Consider the following 16121-nt stretch of genomic DNA (forward strand, 5'->3'; position numbering starts at 1 on the left):
TGGGGTGGCTGAACCGGGGGGACGACGAGATCAACGATGGATCCTCATCTAGTACGATGGATGAGGGACATCGAGGTGTTGCTGTGGACGACGTCGTCGGGGACGAGGCTCTGGTTGAGTGGCGGACGGAGGAGGGTGTGGGGTTTTGCGTGTTTTCGTGGCCTTGGTGTACGAATGGGTGGGCGGATGGGATAGGAGTGGGGAACCATGGCTTAGGGATGCGCTTGTCCAAAATGTGGGGTAAGTTACGAAAGTACCCCCACCGGTTTCAGCTAGGTGGTTCTTTCGGTTCAGGGGTATCACGGGCATTTCACGTGTCGGGATTTCGCAGGAGGTGGGAATTTTCACGCACGTTGTAATTTTGGGATAGCAAGGCGCGGGTTGAGATGGAGGGAGTTTTCGGAGCACAACGAGACAAAGATATATCTTAAATATTTCGGGGTAACAAGGCGCGGGTTGAAGAGGTTGGAGTATCGCAACATGATAGACAGAGATGCTAGCTTGAAATTTTGGCATAACAAGGCGCGACTTGAAATTTCAGGAGAACAAGCTTAACGTGTACCCAAAAAAAGACAATTCGCACCTCATCACTAGAGAGAGCCATGTCCTGTTTTACTATATTACTAGAAATGTATTCAAATACAAAAAAAACTAAAAAAATCGGGACAACAAACATAACGTTTACAGTACCAAAACAATTTGCACTTCCCTCAACAATAAAAAAACAATTGTGTTGTCTAGCATATGGACTAAATTTGATTACATTTTCCCTATTTGAATGGGATTGTACTCGGGTTAGTTATACAACCATCTAAATATTATCTTCACAACACATGACATGAATATAGGAGAAGTAAATTCCTATATGAATACAAACTACATGTACATACGATCTCAAATTCAAATATATGTATCCATTTTATGTTGAATTCAAATCATAGTACATGTATGCTCTAGCTAGATGTCCAGAATCTAAACCATGTATGATACTACGTACAATGTGTTTAACTCGCACAACACACACAAACACCATTTATACTAGTAAGGTACACGTGCATTGCACACATGAGATTTGGCAACCAAATTATGAAATAAATGCCACATTATAGCATGTAAGCTTTGAGTCATATATGCATGATGTAGATGTTCGTTTAATTCTTATAGTTCATTTCATTCAAAATCATCTAGTTTTTATAAGAAAGCTAACTATTTTAAGATTCATGGAATTGTGCGTTGTAAAGCATAGAGTAAAAACAAATAATGCAAATCATGTAGAAAAACATTTGGGTAATTCTGATACGGAAGATTCTAGAATAAAGAAGAAGTGCTTGTGTTTTGAGGTTTGTGCATTATGCTTAAGTTCAACCATGGAGTCATCTAGATTGTACATGTGGCAAAATCTGGTGGAATATAGATGATATCCAACAGCCAGTAGTGCGCAAATTTGCCATCTCTGCACCATCGGATTGGCTTCATCCAACGACCATCTTTCAAAGTTAAAGTTATCCGCACACTATATAAAAAATATAAAATATAATATATAGGGGGTATGGATATAGATATGTGATGCGAAAGCCACCCATCATCTCCAATTAGAATAGTGTGTCCATGCACGGATGCAATATGGCCAAACATGTCTGCCATCAGTATCTCAAATTCAAATTAGTCTGACCTTGTTCAATGTGTATATAATACAACATGCTCGTTTCCAAACCACACCGCGCATATCTCAGTTATATTCATGCATGCATGGGTTTCAAACATCAAGATCTCTTATTCAAAGATTTGAATTCAACTTTACATTGATTATGACCTCACCTAGTCTTTTACACCCACATAGTCGTCTTCTCTTTACAATTGTACCAGCTTTCTCTCGTGCATGCAAGCACACACACTACCAGTCAGCATTATCCATCGCACACATGCAATCTTTTTCTTGAGGTCGATCTCCCATGCATGCACACACACACACACACACACACACACACACACACACACACACACACACACACACACACACCTGCCCCTCTCCATCATACCGGGCATTCTTTGGGCTGTTTAGCTTGTAACTAACTTTGCCAAAGGTTGCCACACCTAAGGTTAGGCAAGTTTGACTAACTTAGGTGAGTGTTTGGTTCAAGCCACACCTTAGGCTAGCCACACTTGAGCCCCACATGTCATATGCACAAAAAGTGTGGCAAGATTTCCTTAGGCTTGCCAACTTGTGGCTCTCATTTTGATGAACTAAGCTTAGGCAAGGTTGGAAAAAATATGTGGCAAAGTGTGGCAAAGTGTGGCAATGCTAGGCCTAGAACCAAAGAGCCCCTTTATCTATCATGTGCATGCGCAACGATCGATGTTCCTCTATGTGTGTGTATATATAGCTAGGTCTTTCACAGTTTTCCACACAAACCGATCAATCTATATATCTAGTGAGGTCTCACCCTCTTTCCCACGTCCACATCGATCAATCTATACCTCTCTATATATGATTACATAGCTAATACACCCACATTAATTATATATCCAACGTCCCCCTCTCATCATCCATGCCTTCCGCTTCATCTCTCAGATGTGCGCATAGTGGCGAAGATAGGGGGCAGCCCTGCCCCCCCCCCTAACATCACTATATATCGAGGCTAATATGAATGTGATCATTAGACAATTGCTGGTAAAATGGTTTAAGTTGATGAATTGGCCCTCCTTGTAAAGGATTAGCAATGCTTGGCCCCCTAGCTCATTTATTTTTCATGGCTCCGCCACTGCGCGCAACAACGCACATTCTCGCCCCCTCTCTTTAAATCTGATGCGTGCAATGCACGTGTACCTTACTAGTACTTTGAGTATGTGCAGAACACATAAATTAGAATTCCATTGACACGCTACACAGTGTCTTACAGTTCATGAAGCCATGTGGCACATGTGGAGGCGTTGTCGTGATCTCCTTGTGTGGATTGATCACAGTGACGTGTTGCTGGTTCCAGAAGAATGTACTCATCCTCTCTGAGGCACACTGGCGATACATGCACGAAGCGAAGATGTGCACGCACGCCATGCACACACTCATTCCCTTGCACGCACACACGAGTACACGGGGGGACGTATTTTTGTACGAAGATCCACCCCATGTGATGACGCGTGTAAAGTCCTTCACTTCATTGATGGTCAATTAATACAACGCATGCAAAATTAGTGGACGTGAGGGAGGAAGAAAGACATTACTACTCCACTGCATGCATGCGAGTAGTTAAATCATGGGCTGCTACTTCCATTGGTCTCCTTCGTATTTTGTACCAATTTTTGACCATATTTCTAAGTAACATGATATTTATGCATGTCATAAAAAGTGGCACAAAAAAAGGGGGCCAATAAACCAGGACGCAGGCAGCATGATCAATTTTTGCCAGGGCTACTGTTGGTGGCCTTTGTATTTAAATATGGACGGAGTGGAGTAGTACTATCTTTATCTTAGCCTCGTAGGGCTCTCCCAGTGCCTAGGCTCGCCTCCCTACCTCACCCACCGGATCCTGCCATGGAGAATCCCTTAGATCCCAGGATCCTGCGAGCTGCCCTCTCGCTGCGGCCCGCAGCACTGCCGCCTTTGAGAGAAACCCACATGTGTTTTAGAGGGGATCCATTGCTCTGGAATCACAAACCGGTGGCGCCGGAGGACATGCCAGGGCTGCATTTCAGGTGTTGGGCAGCAAGGGCAAATCAGATCAAGGAAGCGTCACATCGATTGGAGAGAAGTTCCAAGGAGCTGCGCCTGGCGTAGCACAAGGCGGAGGCACAAGTCAATCTCAGGGGAGAGATGTTGAGGGATGTCAGCATCTGGCAATGTCGTGTTGATTTCGAGCTAGGGTTAATGGTAGAGATCATATTCACAGAGTCAACTGCGGAGGAAAGAACGCACATGCCTGCGCAATGGCATGAGCAGCTGGTGCAACTGTTCAAATGGGCGGTAGGAGAAGCCAAATCCCAGGACCAGTTGCGGTGGTGCCGCTAGGCATGCATCATAGGCGAGGTGAGCTGCCCTCCTTCCCCACCAGCGATGCAGTGACCTAGTTGGTTGTTGCTGTAGTGAACTTCGAACTCCATGCCGGTTTGCAACCTTGACAATCACTCCATCTATATGTATTGTATTCCTGTGAAAATACTTGGACATTTGGAAAAAGATGGTAATTGATTTATCACTAGTTTAAGAATGCTTGGTCGGGACAATCAACCGAAGCCACAACTAGAAGTCTCCATCACGTAATACTTTATGGTAGGTCGCACCTACAAATGGTCAGTCGGACCCGCATCTCACCGAAGGGACACGCATCGGCTTGGTCTAACATGTACGACCATTTACATCACTAACTTGTGCGACCGCATTTGAGTAGTGTAGTACTCCCTCTATCTCAGTTTACAAGTCTTGCATGTGTACCTAGATCGTTAATTTGACCAACTTAATAACAAGCATACATTATGAAAATATATCATTACAAACTTCAAAGATTCCATTTTTAATGATATATTTTTTATGTTAAACAATTTATTTATATAAGTTACATTGACGACCTAGATACACGTGCAAATGTTATAAAGAGAAATCACCATGTGAATTCCCTCAATTTAAATAGATCAAAAGATCTATGCAATTTATCTAGTTGAGGTTTTAAAAATTAAATGACATGCTGGCATGATGACATGATGCAATGCAAAAACAAAAGAGCAAGCACAAAAGAAACACACGACGATAACAAAATAACTGGGCGGCATCTAGAGCGTCGGTCTTGGGGCATCACAACACTCCACCACTACAAGAGGATCTCGTCCCGAGATCTAGGATGGCACCGGAGGGAAGCGGAAGAGCAAGAGAGGAGGTAAAACTAAGTTGCTTCTTCGACAAATGAGTGAAAGCAAAGAACCTTGAGAGGTTGAAAAGTTAAAAGAAAGAACACAACGGAGTTGAACACAATTGAGAGAACTGCGGTATAAAAATAGAAACAAGGAACGCCATTTGAACCTTGGAGGTTGCAAAGCTATGAATGACGAGTACAATGGACAAGAAGGAATTGGAACCACTCTGGTTGAAACGAGATAAACAAGGAACAAGGAAGATCAAATTCGGACACACTCCGGTTGAAAAGAGATGCAAGACTTGATAAGATGAAAAGAACTTGAAGAGGTGACACAACACTTCGGTTAAATGGATAAGCATGAAAAGAACACGATCCTCAATGCGAGAAGAGGAGTGAAGAGAGCAACATCACAAAGCCTCTGGAAGAAAGAATAGAAGATAGATAATTGGAATAACAGAATGGAGAAGGAAATGTCAACTTCTGCCACAAAAGAACATGGAAAGCACCCTTCCAAGAAGGTTATAACGGAGTTGTTGGAAAACCAACAACGAAAATGAATAAGCTTGTAGTGGGATTATGGAATACTTCTCAAAATTGAGGTGAAATTCTGCCACTACGGAAACAAATAATATAATTGATAACACCGACGAGATGAAAAATTTCTTCCACCAAGATGATAGAGAGATAACTTGGATCATTGATAAGCACCACAATAGCAACATTCCTTAGGGAAGGCTTTAGGTGACACAAGATAACTTCCAACGAAGCAATTATGATGGGTTGAAACAACTCATGATTGAAGAGAAAATGACTGTTTTAAAATATCTCATTCTTGACAATTTGTGAATCATGGAACATGAAGAGAAATTGTCAAGGATGACATAACACCATCTCGAAAGATAAGATAGAAGGAATTGCACTTCAGAATGCAAGATGAAGAATGCTTGAACGCCTCAAAATAAAACATGTGTTGAGCACCATGTTTATTTTTTTAGTATAGCTTGGTGGGTCATAACTTCGAGAGAAATCTTGAAGAACAATTGAAGAATGAAAAGAATCCTTGATGAACCACCATGTTGAGCCTCCATGAAGAACTTCGGTAATAACAGGATGATAGAAAGAAAGAGAAGTTGAAAACACAAGGTGAATCCTTGCAATGATTTACATGGAGCTTCGCGACGATATAACCGAGAAAACTTGGAACTCCGTAAAAGAAAAGATGAAGCATCTCGAACCGAGAAATGTGACATGATGAACAACTCTGGAAAGAAGAAACTAGATCACTTGGATGAAACAATAATAAGAATTACGTTATTCGTATCCTTCACCAATTTAAATTGATGACAAGCAATGAATTTGGTATACTACTTATTCTTCTTGAGGGATTAAGGATAGAGATAGAGCAAACTTGAGAAGGTATTGATGGAACCACCGGTGGGATTTGGAAACAACAAATGAATTGATATGATAACGAAGGAAGTGAAATGTTGAAAGAACCACCGTAAGAATTGAAAATGAAAGTAACAAAGGCACAAATCACCGAGAAGAATTGGAAAATGAATGAAGATACTTGAGGGGATTTAGATACATGAGAACGAAGAGATCATGAACTGATTAGAGGGTATTTGAACGATGCACCGGTAAGATTTGGAGAACGATAGCTACACGCTGAGAAAAGAAAATTATGACATGATGGCCTTCGGAGGAAAGAAATGAAAACAACTCATGAAATGCTCCGAATGGGTGAAAAGAATTCTCACAATCGAAAACAATTACGAGAGGATGGCATCAAGCTTGAACTACACATCTTTGGAAGAACGGGTAAGGATTTAAGAGGAACTCTTCTTTGGTATTCAAAATCCGAGAATGACGACGAGAAACACCACCATGAATTGTTGAGATACTCCGGGAGAATGAAAAACTAAAAGGTTGAGCCAACAATGAAAAAAATAATTTTGAGATCGATCTTGGAAAATAGCTGACTGATGAGATTCATTCTTACGTCAAACTTGGAAATGAATTAGTGAATGGCTCCTGATAATTAGAAGAGTCAGGTAAGATCCTGGGAAAAGACCTGTGGGTTAGGGCCCACTCAAAAGAAAACACCGTTGAACAATTTTGAAGAGAGATTGCACCGGTTCAATAAAATGACTTGAATGAGATAATAATCTCAAAATAGCTTGAACGGATTGATAATGGAGACACAAATCTTCTAAGATATCCTCGGCACTTCGGATATGAAGAGAGAGAGGTGAACGATTATGAGATGCACCGGCATGGGATAGCATTTGAACGAGGAAAAGGATATGATCAACATTGAAAGCTTGAGTTAAATCCACCGGAGAAGAAAAGAGACGAAGAATAATAAACTTGAAGCTCCGTTAGTATCTTCCTGAGAATCACCGGATAAAAACATTGAGGAAAAAGAATGGAGAGACTTCCCATCAATAAAATGGATACCCGATTAAGAAATCTGAGTCCTTGAAGTTAAGGGTGGGAGGGCGGGAAAACAAAGGCAACTTGGGGCAGATGGAATGGATACCGTTGAGAAAACTTAGAATTGATCTTGCGGATGTTGAGATGATCGGATCCACTTGAAGAGAAGCATGCCGGTTGGAAAAGAATTAACATGACAACCTCAATGATCAAGAAGGATTAGCACTCCCATAGAAATATGAGAACACCATTTAGGGAAGGTATGGATCAACACTTGACATCGAAGCAACTCGAATACGACAACTCAAAATAAAACAAAGGATTTGGCTTGCAGAATAAGCCGGAACAAACATATGATAGAGATTCCATCCGAAGTTTTCGTGGTGGGGCCCACACGGGCTCGATCGTATAGCACCATCATGTACAAGGCAGTGCACATGACATACGAAGCGTCCCCGAACCAGCATAGCCAAGGGTTCTTTAAGACACAACGAGACCACTGTAAAAACGACCGTGGATAGGCGGACCATTAGACATCGAACCCCAATGTCATATCATGCATATGTCGGAAAGAAAAAACTAGAGCTACTTGAATTCCCACCTATAAAACTCCCGAAACTTTCTGGTTATGCAATCTGGTGTTGGGGATACAAGGGAAGCAATATATATCTCACCCAAAACTAACAATCCCTACATCCAAGTTGTATCCATCCGTCAACACATAACCAAGAAACCTTCGGAAATCGTGTACCTCAACCTTCGAAAAGCATCCGTTATACAAGTTATGGCAATACTCCCGAACTCCCCACTACTGGGTGGCGTCGAGGTTATCTCACCAACAACTGCATAAAAGAGATTTTCAATGTCGGCAAAACTCAGGTATTCCAGAACTACAACGATAAAATTATGACGACAACACCTCGGAGCTCAACTCCTCGGAACACTGCCACAACCCCTAAATGTCAGGAGGCACCAAGAACAATGTTCTTGTCATAAGAATATCAGAACGATCACAAGATACCCGCGTGATCGTAAAAAAATTAGTGAAATTTGAGGACAGGAAAGTCAAAACATCTACGTCAGGAGACCTCACCAGAGCGACGAAGGGGCTGAGGAGTAAAAATAATCCTACTCTCCGATATATATAATCCTAAGACTCAAAACATTTTTGTTCTAGACTCAACAACGCCAGCGATTCGATCAAGCAGGGGGCTCCTAAGTCGGGGATGGCTCTGATACCAACTTGTAACACCCACGATGCGGCTATATCTCCCACGTGTCGAAGCACGACTTAGAGGCATAACTGCATGGTGGTTTTGTCGCAAGAAGGGTCATCTTCACACAATCCCATGTAATGAATAAGAATGGGATAAAGAGTTGGCTTACAATCGCCACTTCACACAATGAACATATAATTCATACATCATTCAGAGCACACACATAGTCCGACTACGTACGAAGCCAAAAGAAAAGAAGATAACCCAACTGCTAGATCCCCGATCGTCCCAACTGGGCTCCACTACTAATCAACATGAAATGAAACATAGCAAAGACCAAGATCTTCATTGAGCTCCCATCTGAGCTCGGTTACATCACCTGCCCTGGTATCATCGGCACCTGCAACTGTTGTGATAGTATCTGGTGAGTCACGAGGACTCAGCAATCTCAAAACCCGTGAGATCAAGACTATTTAAGCTTATGGGTAGGAAGTGGTAATGACGTGGAGTTGCAGCAAGCACTAAGCAAATATGGTGGATAACATACGCAAATAAGAGCGAGAAGAGAAACAACGAAACGGTCGAGAAACTAGAAGTGATCAAGAAGTGATCCTGAAACTACTTACGTCAAACATAACCCAAACTCGTGTTCACCTCTCGGACTCCGCCGAAACGAGACCATCACGGCTACACACACGGTTGATGCGTTTTAATTAAGTCAAGTGTCAAGTTCTCTACAACCGGACATTAACAAATTCCCATCTGCCACATAACCGCAGGCACGGCTCTCGAAAGTTTATACCCTGCAAGGGTGTCCCAACTTAGCCCATCACAAGCTCTCATGGTCAATGAAGGATATTCCTTCTCCCAGGAAGACCCGATCAAACTCGGAATCCCGGTTTACAAGACATTTCGACAATGGTAAAACAAGACCAGCAAGACCACCCGCTATGCCGACAAACCCCGATAGGAGTTGCACATATCTCGTTCTTAGGGCACACCGGATAAGCAAAGCGTACAGGTAACGACGTAACCCAAGTTGCCAAGGAATGGTCCCGCATGGTGCTCTAGTTTGGACCAACACTCGGAGGAGCACTGGCCCGGGGGGGGGGGTAAATAAAGATGACCCTTGAGTCTGCAGAACCCAAGGGAAAAAGGCTTAGGTGGCAAATGTTAAAACTAAGGTTGGGCCTTGCTAGAGCAGTTTTATTCAAAGCGAACTGTCAAGGGGGTCCCATAAATCACCCAACCTTGTAAGGAACACAAAATTAAGGAACATAACACCAGTATGACGGAAACTAGGGCGGCAAGAGTGGAAAAAAACACCAGGCATAAGGCCGAGCCTTCCACCCTTTACCAAATATATAGATGCATTAATTAAAAAAGAGATATTGTGATATCCCAACATAATCCTGTCCATCATGGAGCAATCTTCAACTTCACCTGCAACTAACAACGCTATAAGAGGGGCTGAGCCAAAGCGGTAACATAGCCAAACAACGGTTTGCTAGGAAGGGTGAAAAGGTTAGAGGCTGACATGGCAATATGGGAGGCATGGTAAACAAGTGATAGGTAGTGTCGCATAGCGATAGAATGAAGCAACTATCAAGCAAAGATAGAAGTGATATCGAGGGTAATGGTCATCTTGCCTGAGATCCCGCAAGGAAGAAGAACGAGTCCAAGAAGAAGACGAACCCACGTATTCGAACGAATCCTCACAACTTCAGAACGAAACCGAAGCTAACGAGAGAAGCAAACCGGAAAGAAGCAAACAACATGGTAAACACACAAGCATAATCATGGCATGATGCACAATCAAGTACGATGCATGTCCGGTTTAATGAGGCATGGCATGGCAAAGTGCAACAAACTATACTACAAGTTAAGTGGAGCTCAATATGCAACGAGTTGCATATTGACAAGGCACCACATTCGAGTTACTTAGTTCGCTCTCGTTTAGGAACAGAACAATATTACATGTTGTTATAAACATGGCAAGAGGTGAAACATAATTAAACTACCTATCTAGGCAAGTTTAAGTGAGGCCGGAAACAACAAACAACAATTCCGGAAAACCCCATATGTTATTTAGCAATTTAACGCAAACAACAATTTTAAACATTTTAATTGTTGTTATCATGATGTGGATGACATATGCAAGTTTTATGCAATTTTATGAAAAATGTTGACATGAGCATGTTATGAAGCATTTGGTCACCATGGCGGAACGAAAGGGGTGCCACGGCAATGACAACGGAAATGGTGCCACGGCAACATTCCGATGATCCGACAACTCATTGAGATACCGGTGCAAAAGAGCAAGTGTGCGGATGTTCAGAACATGCAAAAGATGGTGGGGTGATCCCGGTTACCGGGTTCCCACGGGTCGACGGCATGGCAAACGAGGAGGAACGTGCATGAAGAAAACGGGCACGATGCAAACACGAGCATCTCAAACAACACATGCCTTCGGTCCACGGTTGATCGTCTCGGGTTATACCTTTGAAGCATGCATTTTCGGAGCGGTTCGGGTCCGGTACGATGTAGAGGAAGTAGTCGTTCTCGTGACGGTAGTGGAAGTAGGGGTACACGGCAGCGGCGGTAGTTGTTCAGGGTCTTGGCGGGTCATCGTGGAGGGGCTTGCCGCATCGCCGGGCGTAGTCGTACACTTGGTCTTGTCAGATGCACGACAACAGTAGTGGAACTTGGCGCTTGAGGTTCGAATACCGGGTCGGACGTGCATCCATTCAGTGAAACTTGGCGCATCCGGGTCGATTACTTGGCAAGTCCGCACGTAGAGGTACTTGGCGAAAAATCCTGGAGACGATGTGTCCGCATACGGTTCTTGGCGGCGTTCTTGCTGGTCCGAAAGAAGCAAGACAGGAGGCCGGGGCAGGGACTTGGCGCTGGTCGATGTGGGCGAGCGGAGGCGCATCCTCCTCCCCGCTCGAACAAAGCAGAGGCGGGGCAGGGGGCTTGGACATGTAGAGGTGCTGGAGGTGACGAGCTCCTGGCCGAGCAGAGGACTCGGGCGCGGAACTTGAGGGGACGAAGGCAAAGGGAAACGCGGCGAGGCGGATGACAGCGGCTTGCTCACCGGCACAGCTGGAGGCGGAGGTCACCTGTGCCGGCGCATGGTGAGGTGAGGAGGAGGCGAGATGGCGCGGCAGCGGCCTGGTTCTGCGGTGGCTGGCGGCGGAAGCATGCGACGACGAGGAGGCAGAGGGGACGGGACGAGGGCGCGGCTACTGATGGAAAGGGGGCGCGACGGCGGCGAGGAGGCCGACGGGGCTCCGGCCTGGTTCTCTTCTCCGGCGAGGGCGGAGCGCGGGTCTCGCACTGGAGGCGCGCGGATGCGGGAGCGAGGGGATCGGGCGCGATGCGGGTGTGTGAGTGGCGGCGGTGTGGGAGGATGAGAGGGAGAGATCGAGAGGAGGGGGTCGAGGCTAGGGTTAACAGGGCACCGACTGGGCTGCGGATGGGACTTGGAGGCTGGGCCTAGGAGGCTAGATGGGCTGGTTGCAACTTCGGAGCAAAAACGCCAACCTTCTCGCTATTTCCCACCTACAGAAAAATAGACATAAGGAAATAGGAAGGAAAGAAATAGCTAGGGGTTTTGGAAAATGATGAAACTTCTCCTACAGAGTCTAAGAATTATACTTAGCCCAAGAAAAGAAGTTTCACGCGATATGGAAGAGTTTAATTCAAACTCATTTGAATTTAATTCAAATGGTTTGAACTAGGACGAGGTTTTAGGAGTGCCCCAAAATATCGAGACTTTAGGAGGAGCCTCAATAAAAGAGATAAGAATTGTTGGCAAAGTTTGAGGCAAGAAATTGAGATAGAAAATGCATGGAACTTAACTGCAGGTGTGTTATGGTGATTTCAAAGATAATGGAATATTTTTAATATAGCTCCCTAAATATTAGGAGGATATGTTATAAAGAGAAATCACCATGTGAATTCTCTCGATTTAAATAGATCAAAAGATCTATGCAATTTATCTAGTTGAGGTTTTAAAAATTAAATGACATGCTGGCATGATGACATGATGCAATGCAAAAATAAAAGAGCAAGCACAAAAGAAACACACGGCAATAACAAAATAACTGGGCGGCATCTGGAGCGTCGGTCTTGGGGCGTCACATGCCTCTAGGGCATATTTCCTTCAGAAATGCCCTCCCGCGCGTGACGAAGACTTAACGAGCGGTGGTAACGGCCGTCTGGCCTCGGTCGTTTGCCCTGGTCACGTGGTTCCGACAGGTGTGCCCGAAATGTCAGATTTTCACCTAGTCACGGCTCACAGCTCGTTTATTGTGTTTTGTTGTTCACTTGCCATAGAAGTGGTGGTCTTTCGTGATTTTTGACAAAAAAAAGGTACTTTTGAAGTACCCTAGCCATAAATGTTGTGGTTTTGAGCAATTTACTGCCATATGACGGATTGACGGCCGACACGACCGCGTTGGTAGAACTGAACCATGCGGTGTTCGACACTGCCGTCAAGTTCAATGATAGCTCGGTCCCGGGGATTAAGGGGTGTGACACTATCCTATTCGCCCCACTGGGGGGAATATGTGTTGATCCCATGGCTCAAGAGCAACATCATCGGTATCGGGCACCGAGCGAGAATATCTTTTAATCACAGGGTCCTCGTCGTTTTCCCTTGTGCGAACTCAGCCGGTCAATGGTAATGTTCTAGTGGACAACAACAAAATCAACACTATATACAGGGTATTATTCACACTTTTTGTCCGCGAAATTCTATCTGTTTTGCCCTGAATTCGACGGGAGTTTTTCTTGGCGAAACTTTTTATACAAATGCATCATAAGGTCAAGTTTGTCTCAGAAAAAGTTCGGTTTTTTTACTTCCTTTTAGAATTACTAATTTTTTCCATATCAGATGCATATACACCCGATAGCCAAAGGGTATTTTCCATGCCGACGCGCCCTACTTGTCAAAAGAAACTGTGGAGTTAAGATTGAAAAAAAAGGAGTAACAAGCCATGGAGGACTAGTTTCTAGATACATATAGGTGCCAAACTAGAAATTGTGGCATTATTAGTATAGTTAGTCAGCCGAGTAAATGCCAGTTGCCACCCAGGAAACCTTGTCATCAAGGATAAAAAGGATCAATCAGTACTAGTAAGGCCGGTGAGATTCGGTCATGTATATAAAAAGTAAACCATGCACATGTACAGCCTGCAATAGTACAATCACTGTTGGGCTGTAGAGGGTGCTGGGACAGGTCAAATATATGTGTGGGACTTTGTATTGGACATGACTATGCAACATGCCCACATGCATTATCCAAATAGTCTCTATCTGACACCTCAAAATACTTAAAACTGGACCCTAAAAAAAAACTTAAAACTGGAAAATTATTTATGGAAATTCTCTTGGAGCAAAGTTTGACCGCTATGCTTAATCTTTTTTGAAATTTTAATATGCAGATAATGGCACTCCCATCTACTTACTACGACCAACAAATTTAGCCACTTAATTGCCGCATTCGATGCTAAGTTTATGTGAAATTAGTCATCCTATTCTCGCAAATAATAGTAGGGCATGAGGTTATCAGCTAAAGCAAGGTCAACCGTGTAACATAGGATTCTGATTTCTTTGCACCTTCATCTATTTATTTATTCTTGACATGCCATCCATCTAGTTTGTATCCTGAACAGTGCCAGAGCAATAAAAAAAGGCCCTTCATAAAAAAGTAGGAGTATCTCTTTTCAGGGCGTGGCTATGTGCTGCCCGCTGCCCACCAAGGCTTGCCTGCAAGAGCACCTGTCGCGCTGGCCTAGTAACCACACGCCATCTGACCTCATTTTATTTTTGTGTCTTTTCTTCCGTTTTTATTCACCTTTTTGTTTTTGTTTTTATTTTTCCTTTTCCTAAATTTTTTATATTAAAAAATTCTTTACATAATTTAAAAAATGTTAATCATGCATTTGAAAATGTTAAAATGTGTATAGAAAATGTCTGTCACATTTGAAAGTGTCACACGTTTAAAAAAAGTGTGCATGACATTAAAAAAAGTTTATACAGCGAACACAAAAATTCTCCTATTTAGAAAAGAATCTTTCATACAATCAAAAACACGTACGTTACATTTCAAAAAATGTTCACAACTTTCAAAAATATTTTTTCTCACATTTAAATAAAAAGTGCATACAACGTAATAAAAAAATTGCGTAATGCGGAAATAATGTTTGGCACAGTTTTAAAATGCACGTGACATTTAAAGAAAAGTCCCAACAATTAAAAAATGCTCATGATATTTTAAAAATTTGTAGAATGCAAAAACAAAATTCCTGCAGGTTCAATTTTTTTTTATTTACATTAAAAAATGTAGGTGACATTTTGAAAAAATATTCACGTGTTTCTAAAAAATGTTTATGGAAATTGTAAAAGCGTTTATAGAATGTAAATATATAGTTTTATAGTTTCAAAAATTGGTTTATGCCATTAAAAAATGTTTCACGTATGCACTAAAATGTACATTGTGTAATGAGAGAAAATAAACATGTGTTTAAAAAGTAAAACCAATTGAATCTACAAAAAAAACAAGAGTGAAGCCAAGAAAACTGAAGAATGCAAAGAAAACAAAGGAAACCAAGGAAAAAACTAAAAGTAAAACGAGGAAAGAAAAAAATCGAAGAAAACCGTTATAAAAAATGGAAAAAAAGAAAAACATAAGAAAATCAGTGAACAAACAAAGAAAAAGTAAAACGAGAAAAAAAAGGAAGAAAACCGAAGCACAGCGAGCGACCTACAGCGACACACGAGCGCATGATATAAGACCCTAAGGCGCTCGTTCCTATTATCTTTCTGGCGAGACATAGCCCAGACGCTCTTTTACGGGTGCAACTAGATGACGGGCCCAATTTGCTGCCCCCGTATTTATTTACTTAAAACAAATAACCGCCCAGCGAACCAACCTGTGGTTCAGATGGTTAGGTGAACAGTGGTATCTCCAACCCACCAGGATTTAAATCCTGGTGCTCGCATTATTCCTGGATTTATTTCAGGATTTCCGGCGATGCGCTTTCAGTGGGAGGAGACGTTCCCGTCGACGACGAGGCGCCTACGGTGGCTTCGTAAATCTCAAAGGTGCTCATAGGGGTAGGGTGTGCGTGTGTGCGTTCATAGGGATGAGTGTATGCGCGTGTATATAAGTGCTTGTGTCTGTACTGATGCTCAAAAAAAATAACCGCCCCCGAATAAGGTATTTTTGGGTCTTTTCCCGTTTTGTTCATTTCTACTTTTTCTATTTATTCTTTTTTATTTGTCTTGTTTTTTTCTTTACATATTATATTTTTTATTTTATAAATTTTATTATTGTACTTTGTGATTTTTTCCACACTTTTTAATTTGATGAATATTTTTAAAGATGTGTCAATACTTTTTAAAATACCCAAACAATTTTTTCATTGTATGGTCATATTAAAAAAATAAGCGAACATTTCACAGTTGTAAAGATTTTTTTTCAAAATGCACATTTTTCTTCAAAATATGTGAAATTTTTTAAACTGAGTGATTTTTTCAAAAGTTGCATGAATATTTTCTGAAAAGCATGATTATTTTCTAAAAATAGGCAAGCCGTTTCCAAAATTTATCA

The sequence above is a fragment of the Triticum dicoccoides genome, chromosome 1B (assembly GCF_002162155.2).
Source record: "Triticum dicoccoides isolate Atlit2015 ecotype Zavitan chromosome 1B, WEW_v2.0, whole genome shotgun sequence".
In the NCBI taxonomy this organism is placed as follows: Eukaryota; Viridiplantae; Streptophyta; class Magnoliopsida; order Poales; family Poaceae; genus Triticum; species Triticum dicoccoides.